At 40.5% G+C, this 6,490-nt stretch overlaps 1 protein-coding gene and 1 long non-coding RNA gene across 2 annotated transcripts in view; both read right to left on the reverse strand.

The window, feature by feature from the left end:
• The window catches only part of STYK1 (STY kinase 1), a 53,663-nt gene extending 50,994 nt beyond the window's left edge, over positions 1 to 2,669 (reverse strand). Inside the window, exon 1 of the mRNA XM_089304584.1 lies at positions 2,536 to 2,669. The gene's annotated coding sequence lies outside the window, so the exon portion shown is untranslated. The remainder of the gene's footprint in view (positions 1 to 2,535) is intronic.
• A 450-nt stretch (positions 2,670 to 3,119) lies between these two features.
• On the reverse strand, positions 3,120 to 6,077 carry LOC149124719 (uncharacterized). The gene is made up of 2 exons (XR_016213492.1): positions 5,818 to 6,077; positions 3,120 to 3,513 (listed from the first exon to the last, which is right to left on the reverse strand). It is a non-coding gene; the product is annotated as an uncharacterized LOC149124719 (long non-coding RNA).
• Positions 6,078 to 6,490: the final 413 nt, after the last annotated feature.

The raw sequence follows: 6,490 nt of genomic DNA on the forward strand, positions 1-6,490 counted from the left end.
AAAACTTAAAATATTAACTAAGGAAATCTAACAATATATTTAAAATTATAAAATTTGCATTTATTCCATGGATGCTAGGCTGGTTCAATACTTGAAAATCAATCAACATAACCCACCTTATCAACATGCTAAAATAGTAGAATCTTATGATTCTATTAACTGATGCAGAAACAGGATTTTCCAAAATCCAGCACCCATTCGTGATTATAGACAAAATACAAAACCTCCTAGCAAATTAGAAATAGAATTTTCTTCAACTTATAAAGAATACCCACAAAAAACTTACAGTTAACTTGATATTTAACCATGAAAGACTGAATGCTTTTCCCCTAATATTGTGAATAAAGTAAGCATATTCAATCTTAGAATTCTTCATTAATACAGCACTGAGCAGCCTAACATTCAGTATTATCAGGCAAGAAAAGGAAATAAAGGCATACAGATTGGAAAGAAAGAAAAATAACTGTACATATTTGCAGGTAACATAAGGTATGTAGAAACTCCCTAAAATCATCTACCATTTCCCCCCAGAACTGTTGACTTCAGTAAATTTACCAGATACAAGATCAACACACAAAGTAAGCCTATTCTATTTCAGCATCCTAGGAAAGAACACGTGTCAGGTAATATTAAGAACACATTACTATTTGTAATCACTAAAACCAAAATAAGTTACTTTGGCATCAGTCTAGTCAAACATGTATAGAACCTGTATACTAAAAACCAAAATACTGATGAAAGCAATCAAACATCTGAATAAATGGAGGGCGGGGCAGGGGGAGAGATGGAGAGAGAGAGATGGAGGGAGGGAGAGAATGTTCCATGTTTATGGGTTGGAAGGGGAATATCAATTCTCTTCAAGTTAGTCATGATCTTGGGGCAGATGAGGTGGAGTGGGTAAATCTGCTGTCTGTGATGCTGGCATCCCAGAGGGGTGCCAGTTTGTATCCTGGCTGTCTACTTCCAACCCAGCTCCAGCTCCGTTAGTGTTCTGGGAAAAGCAATGGAAGATGTCCCAAATACTTGGGCCCCTGCCACCCACATGGGAGACTGAGATGAAGCTCCCGGCTTTGGCCTGGCCCAGCCCTGGCCATGGAGGCCATCTGGGGAGCGAACCATCAGATGGAAGATCTCTCTCTGTGTCTCTCCTTTTCTATAACTGACTTTCAAATAAATAAATAAATATTTAAAAAATTAGTCACAATCTCAATATATTTCTTAACAATCCATGTAAACTTTATTTTTGTAGAGATATACAAGTTTATTACAAAATGTCCATGAAAGGGCAAAAGAATTAGAACACCAAAAATAATTCTGAAAAAGAATGAAATAGAGGAATCACTCTTACCTGATTTTCAGATTGATAGTAACCATGGCAATGTGATATTGACAGAGGGATAGAAAAACTGTATCAATGGAACAGAAGTCCCAGATACAGATGAAGGATGGCTCAAGTACTTAGACTACTGCTACTCACTTGGAAGATCCCAGTTTTGTCATAGCCTTGTCCTGATGACTGTGAGAATTTGGAGAGTCAACCAGAAGACGGAAAATCTCTCTCTCTGCCCCCAAAATTAGTAAAATTTTGCTGTTGTTGTTGTTGCTTCAAGAAGAGAAGCCCCAGAAACAGATCCATGAAGAATGGGCAACTGGTTTGGTGGCAAAGGTATAGAAGTAACTCAACTAAGATAATACTTTGAACAAATGGTACTGGGGAAATGGGCATCCATAGGCAAAAAACTAAAGTTCACCTTGAAATCCCTTTTACATAAAAATTATCTCAGAGAAAAATGTTTAAGATCTAGGCTAGAAAAAGAGTTCTTAGACATGACACCAAAAGCACAATTCATAAGGAGAAAAAAATAAATTGGGCTTCATCAAAATTAAAAACTTTTGTTCTGCAAAGACACTGTTAAGAGTTTAAAAAGACAAGCTAATACACAGGAAGGAAAATATTTACAGCCCACATATTTAACAAATAACTCGTAATATAAGCAACAAAAAAAAGGCCAACCTGATAAAAGATGTGAACAGATATCTTACAAAAAAAGGATGTACAGACTGCAAATGAACACATGAAGGCATATTCAACATGTTGGCCATGGGGAAATGCAAATTATAACCATGGACAATATCAAATGCTGGCAAGAATGTCGAGAACCCGGTCTCTCATGCTTACTGCTGTGAATCTAAGATTAACTGAGGGAACTTACAAAGTTTGAAAAAAAGGAAATTAAAGTTCATTTTGATGCAGCAAAAAATTGAAATCCACACTTTTTTTTTTTCATGCTTTCATGAACTTGTGAATCTCCTACTGAAGTGTCCATAGCCACTGGACATGGGGTCATCAAGAAGTTCATGGAAAATGTATATTATTAAAAAAAAGAATGCATGGATTTAAAATTTTTTCTTGCATCAAAATTAACCTACTTTTTAACATATTTTTCCAGAAATTTCTTGAAGTACCTTTGTGTTTCCTAGGGCTGCCACAACAAAATACCAGACAGCATAAAACAGAAATTTATTTCACTCTACCTGAAGTGAGTGGAGGCTGAAGTCCAAGATCAAAGTGCTGGCAGGTTTGGTCCTGAGGCCTTTCCCCGTGGCTTGCAGATGGCTGCTCTCTCACTACTCCTCACAAGGTCACCCTCAATGCAAGTGCATCCCTGGTAGTCTGGCCTATGAGGACACCAGTCATATTGGAGTAGTTCCTACCTTCATGGATGTATTTTAACATATTCACACCCTAAAAGATCCTATCTCTAAAAAGGAGGGTACTTAAAAAGCATAAGGAAAATTGAATTAACTGGTTTATTTTGATGCAAAAAATCTGAAATTCATGCATGAGGCAGCCTCAAAAAATTCATAAAAATGCATAGTGAAGAAATTATGCATGTATTTCAAATTGTTTACCACAAAATAAATTTATCTTTCAATTCCATTTTCCTACAAACACTTTATAGTCCCCTCCTATGGTTGTTACATTTTGAGACACTAAGAGTTATGACTTCAACATCAGTCTTGGGAGAACACAATTCAGCCCTTCAACAGTCACTTCAGATAATAGTGCAGCGATTTTTTGAGAGTAATAAAAACACTCACACACACACACATACAAATGATTTCTAACACTTTTATTTTCCAGGAGTTTGTGTTCTCAGCTGATGAGAGGGCCTTTTTATCAGGGGTGCTGTGACTGTGTACGGGGCAAAGGAGCTGCCTGGAAACCTTCACAAGCGGCACGAGGAGACCACAGAGTGAAAGGATGACATCGTGCTAACAACAGCGTGGAGACTTCCAGTCTTCTGTATCACGTGCTTGCCTCCATTCTGCTCCACTTTCAATAGAACGCTGCAGCCCAGGCATGCAGGCAGGGACCTGCTAGCTCAGCGTCCTGCACTGTGTGACTGGCATGCACCACAGGCACATTACCGCTTCCCACTCCTCCTCTGAGCATCTGGGTGCTTCCTGAGCTGGCTCATCAGATGGGGTGAAATGCTCTCATGTTACATTCTGGAAAAAAGTCAATCACAAAGCTGGTACATTCTTACCACTGCTATGATACATTCTTACCACTGCTACTGACAATCACCTAAGTTTCCGAGGTTTTCATCAGCACCTATCCCCTTTCTAGACTTTTTCTTCTAAACCATTTTATGCCATACTATAAAAAAATTATTTTCAGTGAAAAAGTCTGTTGATAGCTCCTTCTTTTCCACTGAAATCAGGTGCTAAGTACCAGAAGGTTCAAACTAAGGTTGAAAGAACTACTAGTTAAAAATTTCAAAAACAAAACATTAGTCTTTTTAGACATATCCCTCCACTTTCAACAATTCTATCTCTGTAATAAACTCAAGAGCCTCTGGAATAGCATTACAAATGGGGCACCTGGAATAACCAAGAACCCAGCATCTTTTGGCAAGTGGTAGATACTCTGCTTTGAGTTGTGTGGTGCTACTTTCAATAGGTTCTGTGCCATCAAATAAGCATAACTCCTGGGCTTCAAAGCAACACTAAGCACAGGTAAGTGGTGGTCATGGTACAGAAGCCTGGTAGCTAATCTCTAGTCAAACTTCCAACCGGCAATCCCTACAACTGACCCTCCATATTCATGGGTTCTGTTGTGGATGCAACCAACTGCAGATCAAAAAAAATTCCATCTGTACTGAACATGTATAGACCTTTATGGTTTTGTTCATTATTCCCTAAACAAAACAGTGTAAACTATACACACAACTACATTGTATTAGATAGTATACTTAATCTAGAGATGACCAGGAGGACACACAAAGGTTATATGAAAATTCTAGGCTTCTTTATAAAAGGGCTTGAGCACTGTGGCAGGTCAAAGCCAGGAACTTCATCCAGGTCTCCCATGTGGGTAGCAGGGGCCCAAATACTTGGGCCATCTCCTGCTGCTTTTCCTAGGTCATTGGCGCGGAGCTGGATTGGAAGTGGAGCAGCCAGGCCATGAGTTGACGCAGATAGGGAATGCTGGTGTTGCAGGCTGTGGCTTTACCTGCTACATAACAGGGACTCCCCCCACCCCACCCCACCCCTTCACTCTTTGCATTCGCTTTCCATTTTTTGTTAACTTCTAGGAATAAAATAGCTATAACTCTGAAACAGATGTACGGAATTGAGAGCGAGTGAGCGAGCAAGCGAGCATGGGAGCTCCTTCTCTACTGGGAATGCTGGTAATGGCCAGGGCTCAGCTAGAATGAATGGTCTCCCCTCTGGGTGGCAGGGACCCACCTGAGTTGCCTCTCAGCGTATGCATTAACAGGAAGCTGCAATTGGGAGCAGAGCTGGGACTTGAAGCTAGGCACTCTGATATGAGGGCATCCCAGTGATGGCTTAACCATTATGCCAAATGTCTGTACCTTAAAACACTCTGAAATAGGTTTGAAACACTCCATACTAAAATGTGCAACAACAGAGAAGAAAATGTTAGAAGAGGTAAAACTGGCTGGACGGCACAGCAGAATTTTAAAAACAGTGTATCAAATTTGTGTTTCTAAGTCATTAATAATTTAAACTCATTCCCCTTTACCTAAATTTGATTAGTTTACAAATAATGCACATACATGTTAGTTTCCCTTTACCTAATTTGTTTGCAAATAATGCACATCTCTCAACTGGATATAATATAAAAATATCCTCATAATTATGCTAATTTCTATTTACTTATTTTTATTTAAAGATTTATTTATTTAGAAGACAGAGTTACAGATAGAGGGAGAGGCGAAGAGAGAGATCTTCCATAAGCTGGTTCACTCCCCAAATGGCCATGATGGATGGGGCTGGGCCAGCTAGAAGCCAGGAGCCAGGGATGCCACCTGGGTATCCCACTTAAGTGGCAGTGGTCAAAGTATGTAGGCCATCTTCTTCAGCTTTCCCAGGCACATTAGCAGGGAGCTGGATTGGGAACAATACCAGGACTTGAATTGGCGTTCTGTTATGGGGATTCAGCGTTGCAGATGTCAGCCTAACCTGCGGCACAGTGCTGGCCCCTAAACATTTTGTCTTTGATAGCTCCTATTACCACCTCACATTAAATTCCTTATTTATTTTCTGTAACATCTGCTCTTTGAACAAGTTCCGTCCTAGCCTCTACAATAGTGCATAGCACTCTATTTAAGGAACAAACCATCTGGGAAGTGCGGCAGGTCTGAGAAGCAAATGTATACAGCACTGACACATGAAGGTACTTAAAAGGCTTCTGGAAAATGGAATTGAAAAATATGTTTATGTTGGTATACAAAAATTTTGAAACCCATGGGGGCTGGTGCCGTGGCTCACTTGGTTAATCCTCACCTGCAGCGCCAGCATCCTATATGGGCACCGGTTCTAGTCCCGGTTGCTCTTCTTCCAGTCCAGCTCTCTGCTGTGGCCGGGGAGGGCAGTGGAGGATGGCCCAAGTGCTTGGGCCCCTGCACCTGCACGGGAGACCAGGAAGAAGCATGTGGCTCCTGGCTTCAGATCAGTGCAGTGCCAGCCGTGGCGGTCATTTAGGGAGTGAACCAATGGAAGGAAGACCTTTCTGTCTGTCTCTCTCTCACTGTCTGCAACTCTACCTGTAAAATAAAAAAAAATTTTTGAAACCCATGCATATAAAGGGTCCTCAAGAAGTTAATGAAAAATGCATATTATGAAAAAAACTATGCACAGACTCCAAAAAAATTCTGTAAAAAAAATAAGCCTCCCTTTTAGTTCCATTTTCCATGAGTTTTTGTGAAGCTCCTTCAAGTATTTCTCAACTCCAGGGCACTTTAGGGGTGAAAGGAATTGTACTGCAGTTGGATACAGCCCCTATTTGTTCTCTGAAAAATGTACACAAAACACAGGAAATGCTTTAGAAATCTTAGGTTGGGGGATTGGCATTGTGGCCAGCAGGTTAAGCTGCCACCTACAAGGCCAGCATCCCATATGAGCACTGGTTCCAGCCCCAGTTGCTCCACTCCCAATCCAGCTCCCTGCTAATGCACCT

Source organism: Oryctolagus cuniculus, chromosome 9 (genome assembly GCF_051225735.1).
Source record: "Oryctolagus cuniculus isolate XC-2025 breed Fujian yellow rabbit chromosome 9, ASM5122573v1, whole genome shotgun sequence".
Classification (NCBI taxonomy): Eukaryota; Metazoa; Chordata; class Mammalia; order Lagomorpha; family Leporidae; genus Oryctolagus; species Oryctolagus cuniculus.